This window comes from Drosophila ficusphila, unplaced genomic scaffold (genome assembly GCF_018152265.1).
Source record: "Drosophila ficusphila isolate 14025-0441.05 unplaced genomic scaffold, ASM1815226v1 contig_198, whole genome shotgun sequence".
NCBI classification, from domain to species: Eukaryota; Metazoa; Arthropoda; class Insecta; order Diptera; family Drosophilidae; genus Drosophila; species Drosophila ficusphila.
The window spans coordinates 13100581-13116927 of NW_025064092.1; the positions used below are offsets into that span (position 1 = coordinate 13100581).

General features: G+C 48.1%; 1 long non-coding RNA gene across 1 annotated transcript in view; it reads right to left on the minus strand.

The window, feature by feature from the left end:
- LOC108097186 overlaps positions 1 to 16347 on the minus strand; it is a 63785-nt gene that overhangs the window by 8809 nt on the left and 38629 nt on the right. The gene's annotated exons all lie outside the window — the stretch shown is intronic.

Genomic DNA, 16347 nt, shown 5'->3' on the forward strand with positions numbered 1-16347 from the left:
TGGTGGTGGTGGTGCGAGTATCTGTGCAATCGTGAGTGGCACTAAAAATTACACAAAAATTACGCAAAATAAAACAGCCAGAGCTGCACTAAAAACGAAAACAAATACAAAACACAAAAAATACGGCAGTACGGCACCAAGCGACAGAAAGACAGGGGACGGACGGACGTACGGACGGACGGATGGACGGACAGACGGACGGACAGACGGACGGGGCTAAAAAACACAGAGAGAGAGAGGAGCACACAAACTCGTTCGGGAAAGAAGATTTGTGAGTTTGCAATTTTTGGCACACACAAACGGGTTTCGGTTTCGATTCGTTTCTCCTCTTCTGGCTTTATTTTCGGGCATGCAACTGCCCCTGCACCACTGCCATACGTATTGTTGAGCAATTTGCGCACAGCTTTCTATGGCAATGGCAATGGCAGTAGCTCGGCATGGGGCTCTAGAATTGGGGATCCGCAGAGGGATACAGGGCAATGCGATGCGATGCGATGCGATGGGATGCGAAACAGCTCAAGATGCCTGCCCTTAAATCATGTAAGATCGATGGGGAGCGAATGGAGTGCAGTGGTGTTTGTGTGCATTCTTCAGGTTTTCTGCTGCTGCCTTCAGTCCGTAGAAAGTTTTTGTGCTTTGTGCTCTGTGCTCTGTGTGCCGATCAAAGGGCATTGGTTGGGGCGGGGAAAGCGTGAGATGGGGATTTGTCGACGATTTCTCTTTTCGCCTGGGATGGGGGGATGCAACTGCGATCGCAGAAACAGGAATGCGATCCGTCGTCCCCTTAGACAACGAACCGAATCGAACCGAACCAGTGCAGCGCATCCATCCAGTGGCAATTGCAGTGGCAGTTGCATTTCACCTGCCTAACAGAATCAATTAAAATCGTTTATGCTAATTTTTTGCGGCTCCAGCATTTTTCATTAAGAGCTGGGTAAACACGTTAAAAAACAAAAACCGAAAAAAGGCATAAAGAAAAATCGACGCAACCACAAAAAAGCGAGCAGATTGGAGTGAGCGTGGGCGTAGGCGTAGGCGTAGTCGTAGGCGTGGCTGACATGGCATGTGAGGAGCTTTGTCCATCTCTCCAACTCCAATTCCAATTCCAGCTCTTGCGTCCAGTCCACCCGCCCAACTCACGCACGAGTCTAGCGTTACATTATATTTTTAACATTTTAAAAATGGCTGCCTTTTTGCACCATACGCACACACACAGGCATATGTACTGCGGCCTGTATGTGTGCTGTGTGTGTGCATTCAGACAATTTAAGTACATAAATATATATTGGATTGGAAAATACACAAAAAGTTGCACAAAAATCAAAATAAATAACCACGCGTAGGCATAACAATTTATTGTTTATAAAAAACCAACGAGCTCACATACCATAAAAAGGGGAACAAAATAAGGAAAAATAGGCGGCAGAGCGCCGGGAAATTGCTGCACTTGTTGTCGGCCAGTCGCGTTAACGTTAATATAATCCAAAAGTATAGATAAATACCCAACCCACCGGCCCACGGCCCACGGTCGAAATTGCCGGGCGAGAGTTTCGATGGCAGCTCATTGGAATCCTTTGTGCGGCAGAGCCCTTTCCCGCTAATTCCCAAAATCAAATGCGCACACACGTAGGCAACGTGATTCGTGTTTGATGGGAGGATATGGGAGGTATGGGATAGGGCAGTGGGTGCCAGAGTGGGTGGTAGAGTGGCAGGAGGAGGAGGAGGACTGGGCAATTGGGGAACTGGGGGACTGGGGGGAGGCAGCTAGCCAAAATACGCATTTCGCGCGGCCAACCCACACCCACACTTTTCCCCCTCCATCTGTTTTCAACCTGCATGTCATTTTCATAATACGCACACACACAGCCGCACAGCACACGTATTGATATTGATGCATGTACCACCCGGCGTATGTGTAATTTGTCCAGCACCCACCACCCACCCAGCACACCCACTCGGCAAAAGCTGCCCACTCCCGCCAATTGCAGCGCGCAGAAAATAAGCAAAACAAAAAGTGAAAACAACACAAAACAAGGCGAAAAAAATGATGTCAATGGAGAAAACGAGCAAAACAAATGAAACGAAGAGCAAAAAGAGGAAAAATGAACCAAATAAATTGCACGTGTATGCGTGCGTGAGCCAGCGAGTGTGTGCGTGTGGGTGTGCGTGTGTGCGTGTGATTAACAAAAATGCAATGGCCTTATGGCGGACAGTATATCCGGCCGGGCCACCCACTGCCCATCCCTTTCACACAACCTCCTTTGCCAGCTGCATTTGCATTTTATTTTCGTGCGTGCATCGCTGTGAGCATGTGTGCGTGTATGTGTGCGTGCATCGGTGGGAGTATGTGTGCGTGTGTGTGTGTAGGGCCATGTACTGAGTTTGGTCATTTTTTTATCTTTATTATTAAACTTTTTCATTTTTTTGTGATGTGTATTTATTTTTTGACTTTTTCGTTTTGTTTCCTTGCGAGTCCTTTTTTTGCGTACATTATGTGTTACCACACACACACATTTATATCCGCACAGGCAGGGAGAGTGAAACATGTCGTTGATGTTAATGTGATATTTGGGTGTTGTTGCATTACCGTTATTTCGGTCTCCATCGTACATAGACAACCGCCCATCGCCCATCGCCCATCGCCTCTGCCCAAATTCTTCCCTTCCCTTCGGTCTAAAGTTGATGTATTTTTTCTTTCCTTTTTTTTGGTGATTCGGCTGGGGGTAAAAAATGTTTTTCACGCAATTTTCCTGCTGCTAACGTCAACTCGAAAGCAGCAGCGTGGGAGCAGCAGAAATGGTTGATCTGCAACTTCAAAGTACTGCAAAACTCGTTTCTTTCCAGCATGCACCTAACTAAAGTTCAGGAATCTGATCATTCCCTTACTAGAAATCATCATAGCTCTACGTCTACATCATTTCAAGGGATTGAGACCGATCAACCCGCACACTTATGGTCAGGATGTATAAAACCAACACAAAGGCCAGGAACTTTCTCCCTCCAACCCGATGCCCATTAAACATCTATTTTAACTGTCCATGCCAAATATAACGATTCAGAGACACCCTAACCACAATGTAGTTGTACTTATTTACAAGTCCTCCGTCTTCCTTCCTATTTAAATTGGTTTAAAATCATAAAGTCTTCTCAACATAGTGATTATATAATGCCCTTGCCTTGCTAGATTATATTTTCTGTCTAAATTCAGAGTATCTCCGCATTGCGGAATTAACCTATCATTAAGGTTCAATAGAACGGGTAAGGCTTGCATATACTGGTAGGTATAGTTCCCCTTGGAAGGTGTTCCCTATTAATTGCCACTCATTTTTCGGTAAGAGTGCAGAATTTGTTTGATTTTGCAGGCCATTTAAATGAAATTTATTGCGCTCATCCGCGTGTCTGTGTGCATGGGCGGATCCTTGATGGATTCATGGTATATCTGCCTGACTTCCTGTCGAGTTCATGCTGGAAAAAATGCTCAACAGGTGGCTAACCTTGCCCGGCTCTTACCTTTCTTGCTTGCGGATTGCTTAACTAGATCGTAAACTATTGCATGACAAAGAAGTAAGAAACAAAGGCAAAGCAGTGTGCGTGTGTGTGTGTGCCCCGAAAACATTGCTACATTTTCGCAGCACATACCCACACTCAGACAGCGGCAGCAGATCTGAGCTCGCTAGGCCTATTAAACAAACATATTACGAGGCCCCCACCCCCGGAAATGCACACGCACACAGCACAGCATCCCAGCGGTTGGCCTGCTCACACTCACGCGCTCCAGCGGCGCCCAAAAGAAGGCAGCAAAAAATGCAAGAACGAGCTGCATCGCGTGTGTGCGTGTGTGTGTGTGTATGTAGCAAACGCCTAAATGTGCGGCTGTGTGAGTGCGCGCGTGAGTGTGGCGGATTTTAGCGCATTTTTATATAATTTCCACTTTGTTGCCTCGCGCACATTTATTTATTTTGGTTGTTTTGTCCTCTTTTTTAATTCGCGCTGCCACACGCCACGACCTTGCCGCACCACTCCCGCCTACTGCCAGCCAGCATTAACTGTGCTGCACTTTTCCGCGGCAGCAGCAGCAGCAGCGGCATCAGCAGAGGCAGTAGCGCAGCGGCAGCGGCAGCAGCAGCGCCGCAGCTGCAGTTGCAGTTGCATTTTTATAATATTTGGCTTGTGAATTTTATTTTTTAGACCTTTTGCAACTTTTTAGCTTTTTTTGTTGCTCTTTTTTGCGTTGCGTTCGAGCGGCGCATAAAAACGCCCATAACTGAAATCGGCTCGCCGGACTGGCCGCACTGAATCCTGCACGCGTATGCGTGTATCCTTTTTCGGGGGGTTGTTTTGCTCACGCTCACACACGCATGCAATCGGCTGCATGTGCAATGCACGGAAAAACATCGAGCGGGAATTAAAAAAATAGGGGAATGCAACGCGCTCTGCGCTCGTGTGCTCGTCCGTCGTCGTCCGTCGTCGCTCGTTCGATTTTCGTTGACTTATTTTTTAATTTTATTGCCACCACGGCCGCGCAGTCGACGTCGACGTCGCTGCCAGTGGGCAGTGGGCAGTGGGAAGGGGCGAAATTTGACCGCCCACAAGTGCATCGTGCATCGTGTTGCAGCAGTTGCTGGTTGCATCTGCCGCTGCAGCTGCAACTGCATTCAATGTCAGTGCATCGGGAGTCGGGAGTCGGGCGTTGGCAGCCGGCAGCCGGCTGGCTCGTTGCATGTGGCAAGTAGGCCTAGCGGGGAGCTCGGGCTTTGGTTTTGTTTTGTGTTGCCTACTTTTTGTGCGCGTGCATTTATTTTCGACGCTTTTAGTCCTTTTATGCTCTGCTTTGCTTTTTTTCGGTTGCACTTTTTCGTGTTTTGTTGCATTTCGTGTTTGTTCTTTTTTTTTCGTTTTGTTTTTTTTTATTTATTTTTTTGGGCAGTGTCCGGCATGCGTGCGATTGAAAGTGCGTGTGCCAGAGCGAGGTGGCTGCAGTGCTGCTGCTAGGGTTTTTTTTTAGGCCTGCGCCAGCTTTGTTTTTTTGCTTGCCGCCGCCGCCGCAGCTTTGCATCCTGCCAGTCGTTCGTGTCCTTTCCTCGCCCGCTCTCCACCGCCCGGGCTAACGCTTTTTGCACTTTTTGGCACTTTCCCATTATGTGCTTCGTTTTGCGTGGCTGCGACTTTTTGATAGGCCTACACATGCGTCGGTTATTTTGGGGGGGATTTGAAAGGTTTGCTATGTGCAACACTGCAACGCAGCAATGCCTTCTGGATATGAGGTGGGTGACTGGGTGGGTGGCAGAGTGGGTGGTGAGGCATTGGGGAGGCCGGTTAATACATGGAGTGGAGTGGCTATGCCGACTGTCCATTTCCGAGGACGAGGCTGAGCATTCAGTGCGTATACGTAATGTGCTATGTGCATTTTTATTTGGTTTCGTTTTCTTTTTTGGAGTCTAGGCATAGCTCCACGCGTGTGTGCGATTGTTATACGAGTGTGCGTGTGTGTGTGTGGTGTCCTTAACTAAATAAATATGATGCGTTGGACAGTGGGACGAAGACATCCCAATAGGTACCGAAACTGAAAGATGAGTTTGGAATTGCAAAGGGAGACTTTTTTTGGCGCTTCAATAATTGTTATAAATTATAAAAATTGGAATTTCAATAAATAAAAACTTTTTATTCTTGTTTTGTGGGTTTAAATGAGATTCAGATAATAGAAGTTAGATGTTATTTAGCACATTCTTATAAATAGGTAAGAAGTTGGTAAGGTTTAAGGTTTGCTGGCACAAGATCGACATAAGTTGCCAAATCGCGGCGTAGATGAGCTCGGGCTAATCGAATTTTGGAAATTAATCGCGGCTCTTGTCTCACTGCTCAGCCGAATCGAATCCCATGGAGGCTGAAAAGGGTTCGGGGTCGGCTGGATGTTAGCCAAAAGGAAATAAAAATGAACAATAAAAACATCGACATTTTTTCCCATTTGAAATTGGATTTTTGTTAGTTTTTCCTTTTTTGCCTATATATTTTATATAAATATCTACATGGACCTGCACGCACGATGCATCGACGTCTCCTGTCCGTGTTTTTGTAAGTGCGATGGTGGTGGTGGCGCTGCAATTGCAACTGCAACTGGTGTTTGTGCATTATTTCTACATAAGCGAATATAATATAAAAAGGCAATGCAATCGCGGATTTCCTTTTTTTTTTCTGTTTTTTTTTTCTGATCTTTTTTTTTTTGATTTTATTTTTTTTTTTTTTTTGAAGCCACGCAGCAGCGACACCAGCATTGACGTCGACGGAGGCGCATAGGCCGAAACCGAAAAAGGACGAAAGCGTCGCTCATTTGCCACGCATCTGTGCATGTGTGTGGGGCATGTGTGAGTGTGGGGCATGCATGGGATCGGGTGGTGCGGCGGTGATGGGGCGGGTGCACAAAGTGCACACATATTTTTATAGGGTTTCGATTGCATTTTTTAATTTTTTAGCTTCTTTTTTTCATCCAATTGCATGTGTGTGAGTGTGTGTGTGTGGGTTGCCGTGTGTATTTGGATTACGCTTTGTAGCCTCTTCCTCTTCCTCGCCCTTTCCCCTAGGCCCTTTTCGCCCCCTTCTTCCCCTTCTCGCATCGCACATGCACTGCCGCCCAGTTTTTGGTTTTGTTTTTCCTTTTTATTTTTCATGTCCGTGTGTATGTGTTGTGTGTTTTTTTTGTGAGCGATTTTTGCATTTTTGCTGTTTGTTTTGGGCAGATTTTTATTTTTCGGCGACCAGTCCCGGCTCAACCGACAGAGACAGCAGCAGCAGCCGCCGGAGCGAGTGAGAGCGAGCGAGCAGGAGCGACAGGAGAAGGAGCAGGAGCTTGACCAGGTCCAACTGAGGATGAAGTAGGGGTAGTCGGTGGTCGGTGGTCGGCTCCGCTCAGGTCAGCCGTGTGCGCTTGTGTGTGTAGCCTGGAGAAATGATTGCCACGACGCTGGCGATGATGATGATGTTGGCTCATTACGAGCTGCCTGCATATTATGTGCAGGCCAGAGGTGCAGCGGCTCAGAACCGACTTTGCCGTTGGAGCATTGACAACTGCAGGCCGCCACACACACACACACACGAAAACGCACACGCACACACAGGCACACGCACTCGCCTGAGTGTGTTTATATGCAGTCGCACACACACACACACACACACACACAGGACGACAGCGCCAAATTCTGAAGCCTCAGCCGGCGACGACTGCGACAGCGACGCTGATCTCAAAAACACATTTTCTGGGCAACATTATTTTTCGTATAGTTCGGATCCATTTAGATGAACATCAGTTAGCTATCGGATTGGACGTGCGTCGTTCGACAAAGCCAACCTAGCCAACCAGCCCAAACAAACCAAGCCGAGTCCGAGCAGCCAAAAAGTCAAGCCAGCCCAAGTGAATTTCAGTTGAGACTTCAGTTCAGTAGCACCCAGCAGTTCATCCAGTTAACCAGTTCAGTTCAGTTCAGTTCAGTTCAAGTGAGGCCTAAAAGCCATTCGAAAGGACAAGACCAGAGACCAGAGACCAGAGACCAGACACCAGGACACTCGTGTGCCAGTGCAATGCCAGAACAAGGCCGCCGCACCCCAAAGTGGAGCGACGTGCAACGTGATTCCATGACCACATCCGCTATCGCCCCGCCTATTTTTGTTTAAGTGCCAAGAAACAGTTTTTTTCGAGTGACCCAACCATCAATCGCTTTCAAGTGCCAACTCTGCGAACAAACTGCAAACGAACCGAGAGGTCAAAGCATCAAAACATCGCAACAAACTAAGACACAGTGCGTGAGTGCAAGTTTAATCCGTCGAAGCCACCCACCACAGGACTCGCTCGCAGGACACCCAAGCAGGTAGGTTCCAACTCCTCTTTTTTTTTTTACCACCTTACCACCTAACCACTGAGCGGCGAGCAGCAAGCAGCTGTCCTTGTGCGCTCCTGTTAGGCGTCAGAAATTACAAAGTTATAACAACAATAACCAGAGGAAGCAAAACATTTACTTTATCATTTTAAACACTTGGTCACGTCGCGGGGGCAATGTGAAAAAGTGGAGGCCAGTGCCAGCTTCCGTTTTTGCTACTGCTGCCTGCTGCCAGCTGCCAGCAGGGATGCCGCCGAAAAAGAGAAAAGCAAGCCACTAAAACGGCGCTTAACACACGCGGGCTGCCCTTATCCACAATCCCACCTACTCTCGCAAGTCCACATCCCCACTCACACCCCCCTAACACCCCCACTAACATCCCCATTCACACCCACACCCAAACCCAAGCCCCACAGCCACGTGGCATAGACATAGGAGGACACAGGACCCCACGCACACATGCACACTGCGAGGGGTGCAACAAAAAAAAGCAAAAATGCAAACACAGACAAAGTCAACAAAGTTTGCCTGCGACGACATGGCGTAATAGCAGGATAGCAGGATGGCCAGGATCCACGGGATTCCCATGTTTGGCCCAGTCGAGGGAACTGCAAAACAGGGCGGCAAAGTGTCCAGGAGTCAATTGCCCAACAATCGCTGTGCAGTGTGCAGTGTGCAGTTGGGCTCCCTCCTCCCAACTTCTAATTGTGCATCGCGTGCCGTTTGAGGTTGCAGATCGGCGGAGGAGCTGGGGACAGTGGCAGTAGGGGTCGGTAAGTGCGGAGCTGAACATGTAATGGGGCTCCTGGATGGGGGCCAACCACTAATGTCCGCCATTTAATTTCAATTTACGCGGTGCGCTCCAAATTGCTGCTTATTAATTAGGCGGGCAGTTAATGAAATACAAGCGATTATGCGACGCAGCTAGGTAAAATTAAGAACCTTTGCCACTAAAACGTTTTCCAAATATAATCTTGTGTCTTCTGTTGGGCCAAGTAAATGAATAACCACCCAACTAATTCCCATTGAAATTGATCCGAAAGTGAAATCGATCTGACCACATTAAATACCATAAATACTCAAAACAATCAATGGTTATAATAGTATGTGATTAAACTGATATGATCCTACATTTAAATCGAGGCAGTACAACACTTTTTGTATATCTTATATTTCCTGAACCATCGGTAATAAACTGTTTATGGGGTTCAAGTCGAGGCACTTCGTGCTACACTGAGTGTTGTGTGAAATTTCACTTCCTACCTCGATCTACGTCTTGTGCAAACACCCCCCTTAAGCCTCCAACTTTTCCAAGCTATCCATCCACACGATGATCGAGCAAATTCCAGTGAAACAGTGAAAGATTCACGCGGCCCCTTAAATCGAGACTGCAATTTTTTGTTTTTAGGCAAGGAGCAGCAACCAGTTCAATGACCCAAACAACAAAACACAGAGCACAGAGCACAGAACACAGAACGCTTGCTCGCGCACACATGGAGCCCCATGAATCCAAACAAAAGCCCAAAAACCGAGCGACCAAAACCGAAACCAAAACAAAACAACAACAAAAGCTGCACTAAAAGCCTTCAGATTCTTAATGCCTGCATGTGTGTGTGCGTGTGTGTGTGTGTGTGTGATCGAGAATGGGAGAGAAGAGGTTTGCAGTTGCCAAAAAATTGCAGAGGAGAACACATGCAAAGATGACGATATTGAAGTAAGAAAAAAATGCAAAAAAAAAACTCGAAAACGATTCACGCACACACTCAGTTGCGAAAAATATCAAATAGCAAATTACTCATGCGAAGAGCCGGAGGGAGGGAGAGGGGAGCGAGGGGCAGGGTGGTACGTATAGAATGTGGGATCGAAGAAAGCAAACTTGTATAGTACACTGCCAGCAAGTTAAGTTCAAAAACAAAAAAAAGGGCAGCAGATGGGGATGCCAAGGGGGTTCATTGGGTAGATCGAGTGCAGCCCTTAGGTTCAGCCGTATTATAGCATTATAGCATTATAGCAGAACAATCTGGCGAAGAGGATCTTTAGAGGAGAAAAGGGTCTGACCCGCCGGAGATCGACTAAGACTAATACCGATTTCTGCCAGCTTATGGCGCTCGGATACGCGTACTGCCGAGATTGCTGTGTTGGACCGTCATTAAAGTAATTATTACGTATACGCCACCTGCCCAAGCCCAGACTTGATTAGCTGGCGCGACTTTACTCCACCACTCCCTGCTATTAGAAGCCTGTAAAAGGAGTAGTAGTAGTGTCCACCACTCCGATCCTCAGTCGAAACTCAGCTCAAAGAGGTTGCAAGTTAACGGATGGCTATTTCGATGCAAATGCAAAATAATGCAACGAACCTTGTATCCGGTTAGACTAGAATTTCGGGTATTAAATGACACAACAACAGCCCGTTCGCTCGGACAAGGGAAGGCCAAACTAAACTGGCAAAACTTATTTCATACGGCGAATGAAACGCAGTATAAAACATATAGTATGGTGTGTACCTTGGATGGTCCGGTGTGCACATATGTACGTACATACACAGAACCGACGGACGACGTCTGTGTCTATATAGCTATATAGCAAACGCCTACGAAAAAATGCGCAACTGCATAGGTGAGCGGGCGGGGGGACCGCTGGTGGGTTGGGGTGGGGGGGAAGCCTCGTGAAGAACCAGAACGGCACTTGTATGCCTTCGAACGAACACGCACACCCCTGCACCAGGATTGTAACGTGTGTGTGTGTGTGTGCGACAATTCAGTTTGTGCGCTACAAAAGTCAAAAGAACAACATCGCACAATTCAGTGAGTGTGTGTGTGAGTGTTTTTTTGGCAGTCATTGACCCGACCAACGACTCGAGCGAACGATCATGGCCAAGGCAGCGGTGGTGGCAGAGGCAGAGGCAAAAGGCAGTGGCAGCGGCAGAGGCAGAGGCGGCAGCAGCGGCAGCGACGATGTAGAAAGATAGCAAACAAGTTAAACAGAGAGCAGCGATAGTCGTGCGTGTGTGTGTTAGTATGTGTGTGGGTATGCACATGCACACATGCACATACAAATTCGCATGCCGTGCTGCTTGCTGGTGATCTCACTAAGCAGCGACGTCGACGGCGACAGCAAAGCTCTGCGCTCTCCGTTCTCCGTTCTCTGCGGTCACCATTCTCCTTCTACGTTCTACGTTATCGGCTCTCCACTCTCCCTCCGCTTTCCTGGGGGGGAGCTTTCCAGCGGTACAGGGTGCTTAGATGCGTCGGAGCATTGACTTGGCCAAAAGCAATGATTCACGGACCCCCAAATCGAACCGATGGTGGTGTGGTGATCATATTGTTGATGCGCAGGGCGATGACTTCCACCGGTCCTCTGCCATTGACTCCCCGCCTATGACTCGCCGGCAAAAATTAGAAGTTCGCAACGAACCACTGGTACCCCGATCCCCCGATTCCCTGAGCTCAGCTCCCCCACTGACCGCTTCGCATTTTTGCGCTCCAGTCAAATACGATCCATGCGCTTTTGGCTGATAACCGCGGTTCACTGATCGCCGTACGCGCAAACAACGAACCGAGCGCTAAATTTAGTATCCCGTGCACACAGCCAGTCCGGTCAGCTTATCAGGCTTTCGCAAGGGAGGCGGGGGAAAGGGGGGATGGCGGGGATATGGCGGGGGCGGTGATGGAGAGCCTTTGAGAAACCTCTGGCCAAATTATATGGCCTTTATCGGTTATCCGAGCTGCGGCGGCTGTTTCTCCATCTTCCTGCCACGCGAATGTCAATCGGAAGGAGCTCTCCGGCGGAGCTATCAATCATTGCCCCAACCCCGCCGCTCGGCTCACTGTCAAATGACTAGGGAAAATTTTAATGAAAAGCATCTCGCCCCTCCTCCCCCGTTCGCGAACAAGGCAACCGTCAAATCCAAACAATATTAAAAAGGGAACTAGAAGTTATTGCTGAGACCCCCTACCCTTAGCCCCCATCCCCCATCCCCGTCCCCAACCCCTAAACCCACTTCCATCATTCCACCACTTTACAAAGCCAGCGACGTTATAGAAATTTTAAAACATGTTTGAACTACACACACGCACACACCAGAACAGACATCCTCCTTTTTGCTCTCGTACTCGTATTTGAGTAACTCTATTCATCATTTCGTCCTTTGAGGAGGCAGCGAAGGAGGCGGCGGAGGAGGCAGCTAACCAGAAGCGGCGAAAAAGAAATTTCCAGAAGTGAAAACTGCTTACAAAGATTTCTGCTACATCTGCACTGTCTCCTCCCGTTTTCCCTCCCTGCCAGCCGCCTCCTTTTAATACTCACACACACACACTCTTAAGACTCCCACACACACACACACACACACAGAGGGAAAGGGAAAGGGAAAGGAACAACAAGGAAAAGCGGGAAACTGCCTCGCATGTAAGTACAAAATTCTAAAAAAGGCGAACAAAAAATAAAAATATTAATCCTTAGCTTAAACATTTGCCAACGTCGACTCCGCCATCTTCTTGTCGCTTGTCGCTGTCTTCGTCCTCGATTTCCCGTCTTCGTCTCCCGTCTTACACCGCCCATCACCCACCGCCCTACGCCCACCGCTCCGCCTTTCGTCCTTTGTGGCGCACACATCGCGGCACCAGCCTCTAATACAGCAATCCTCTATTTACTACTATTTCACATTTTTCCTGCCAATTCCCCGCCGCCGCCGCCGCTTCTTCGCGCCATCAGCTCAGTTCTTCTTCCTTTTATTATTGATTGTGTTATTATTATGCCACGGCAGCGACGTCGACAGCAACGTTCCCCGGCTGTGATCGTCGATGCTTTTGTGATTTGAGTGCAGGGAACGGAATTCGGGGGTCTTGCAGGGGGGCCAAATGAAAAATGTAATGTACCAACCAAAAAAAACAAGAATGGAAATCTGAAAAAGTAGCACTAAAAGTAGCAACTACAGCACATACTATTTGAGCCAAACCTCCAAGACGCATTTGTACATCAGCTTTTAGGGGAGAAGTATCTTCACATAGCAAAACGAATTCAACAATAGTTTCTCACAACGAAGTGGATAGATTTACAACTAATTCATAATCACAACTAAAGCTGCTGAAAAACGAAATACATTTAATTCCTTTCTGAACTGTAGGAGGAACATCCTTAAAAAACATAATCTCCAGTCTCCAGAATTTTTTTCAAAAATTACCAATTCAAACTGAACCCTCGCTACGCCCATGTCAGCTTCTAATCCACCCAAGGAGTCCTGCTGCAGAAGGAGCTACTCGTACTATACAACTACATTGTCAAGCAATGACGACGGAGACGGAGACGGAGACGGAGACGCCACGCCGGCAGCGACTGCGGCAGAATCTCGACTGCGTACTTGCCTGTTAGCTGTTGGCTGTTGGCTTCGGTATCGTTTTTATTCAAATTCATAATCGCAAAATTTTTATATTCTACTTATGCTCAAAAGACGCGCGTGTGTATTGCTTCTTGCCTCTCCTTTTGCACTCTGTGTGTGTTAGTGTGTGTGTGCGAGCTAGTGTGTGTGTGTGTGTGTGTCGCGGGAGAGGGCTAAAAGTGGGTGGGGGGACTAGTGCTTGGCTTTGTGCCGGGCCTACAATACAGCCAGTGCCCTGCCCCCTTCTCCCCCCGCCTCTCGTCACAAAAACTCCCCTCACTGTAATCGGAAACTTTCCTCTTTCTTTACATTTTTCATCTTTTTACTTTTTCCCATTTTTTCCTTGTGCTTTCATTTTGCTTGTGCCAAAAATACAACAACAACAGCAACAACAACAACGGTAGCGGGAGGTTGAGAACGGAATGAATGAATAATAAAAACGAAGCACTCGATGGCGTAGAATTTGAATAGAAGCTTAGTTTTTCGCTTATACAACAAAAACTTTCTTTTTTCGGGGTTGTTTCCAATTTTTTTCTACTTTGCGCGCCAAATGGTGAGAGAGGGGGAGGAGTGGTGGTAGGCGGTGGGCGGTGCGGTGGGAGTGAGCGGTTGCTGCTGCTGGTGGGGGTGGTCGGGCGGTTCGAGTGGTGGCTTCAAGGGGAAGACATCGACATCGAAGCTCTGTGGCACAGCCAGAAAAGGGAAAGGAAAGGAAAGCGTTTTGTAAAAGGGAAACGGTCACACACACACACACACACACACACAGAGGCAAACACACTAGTAGTAGCGGGTAGCGGGAAAGAGACGGAAGAGCGAGAGCATAGACGCAAGACGGCAGAAGAAAAACTGAAAAGTTTATAATTACTTATTTTTTGATGAATTGGGTAAATATTAAAAAAGGAGCGCACAAAAAGGAAACGCCGAACCGAACCGAACCGAACAGAGCTAAATTCAACTGAACTGAACCGAACCGACGACCAGGGGATTCCCGGGGATCGGGGGATTCCCGGGGAATAGGAGATGGGGTGAGCGGACCGAGGGGTTCGAGGGGGAGGGGGCAAAACTTAGAGCGACAGGCAGCCAAAAAGGTACAGGCGAGTGCTTAAAAAGAAATACGACTACATTAAAAATTATCGATTGATGTTTTTCTCCTTTTTCTCCTCGCTGCTCCTGCTGAATTGAAATTCGATGAGCAGGCAGGCAGGCGGGCACAGGACTCACAGATATTTCGCAACGTCTAGTTTGCAGTCTCTAGTCGCGGATTAGGGGCTGCACCGCCCCCCCGGGAAATGCAGCTGCCTTTGCCAGCGAGGCAGAGCGCTTAATTGCTTTATCAGCCGCCAATGGGATGTGGGCGTGGCCGGGCCGCCAAGCCTCGAACTTAATTTGCGCAATTAATTTATTAAATAATTCAATCGGCTGTTCAAAAAGTGTCTCTCTCTCTCGGCTGAAGTCTGAAGTCCGAGGAAGCCGGAGAACAGGATCCGAGAATAGACTGAGACGAGAGGCTCAAGCCCGGGACCAGACATCCTTATTAACTTTCATTGAATTTAAATTTGTTGTTTACTGCCACTTTAGACCTCAGTGCCACCCGCTTTCTGTAATTATTTATGCTTGGCATTTCGAACTAATTTAATCGAGCCTAGGTGATGGAAATCCTAGTCGTATTTCATTGCGCATCGCATCTAAAACGGTTTAAAAGCAACCTTACTTATTACCCACTCGTATCACTTATTCTGCAGCTAAGTATTACGAGTCCTTTGCTTCTTCGCGGCGGCGAGGCAATCCCATCAAAGCAACGCCTCTCGAGTGGCCCATCACCACTGCAAGCTGCAAAGTTTCCCAACTATGAGACTGGTGGAAGGATGGGGGAAATGCCAACGCTCAGCTCACATTATCAAAGGCATCCCCATTCCCCATCACCCATCAACGTTGCCCCAAACGACTGAGAATAACGGACTAGTCGACCCCATTCAACATCTCCGCCCAACTCAGTTTTCTTAGCGCCGGAAAATCTGCGGAATTTATAAAATTTTCATAGTTACAACTTTTTTTATGCAGAGCGGGCGGCGAGGCAGGCGAGCATCAAGTTAATGTGCGTTCAAGCCGAGCACCCCCAATCCCCAGTCCCCAGTCCGCAATCCGCGGAGCTTCTTCTAGTTTGCAGTTTAGTTTCAAATACATACTTCGCCTGCCCGCCCCGCCCCGCCCACTTTCGTCCGGAGCCTCCCCTCTTTTTTGGCAATATTTTGTGCCTGCTCTTTTCTATGCAGTAAACTTTTCATTATTATTATTATTTTTTGCTGCCGTCGCTCTCTATATTTTTTGTGTTGTGTATGTTTTGGTACGACGACCTAGGGGAAGGCGCCTCCCATTACGTTGTTGTTGTTGCTGTTGTTGTTGAGTCGGCGGTCGCGGAGGAGAAAGGAGCGCAACAAACGCAACCGCCCCCTCTCCGTAACCCCCTTCGCTTCGACCCATTTTGAACCTCAAGCAACCAGTCAGCAGTCGTCCCCTGTCCCAAAAACCCCAATCTCTGCGCTCTGAAGACAAACAGACGCAAACTTTCGCAGCTCTAACAGTTTCTCCTACGCGAAGTGGGCGGTGAGCGGTGGGCGGTGGGCGGGGAAGGTTAGAAGAACAGAAGGGATGCGATGCAAGGGCAAGGACAGGGCCAGACGAAAAGCGTGAGAACGAAAGGAAAGCGCAAAAACCCGAAAAAGAAAATGTTCGCGCGGGAGAAATGTTAAAAAATATTTTTATAGCTCCGCGAACGTTAGAATAGTGTTTGTAGGAGAGGGGATCAGGGCCGGGGGTTCTTCCTCTCACTGTGTGTGTGTGTGTGTGTGTGTGTGTGTACTCCTGCTCCCCACCATCGCCCTCTAGGCATCATCGTCCTTCGTCTTCGGCTGGGGCTCCGTTTACCCTTGTTGTTGTTAGTCAAATGGGGTGTTGATTGAACGGTTGCGCGGCTGTCCTACAACGCGGCAGTCCTACAACAACAACAACATTCTACAACCAACAACAACAACATCCTACTACCAACAACCACACCTAAGAACCAGCAATTCGTGCGCCCCTCGTCTCCCGTTGTATTTATTTTAT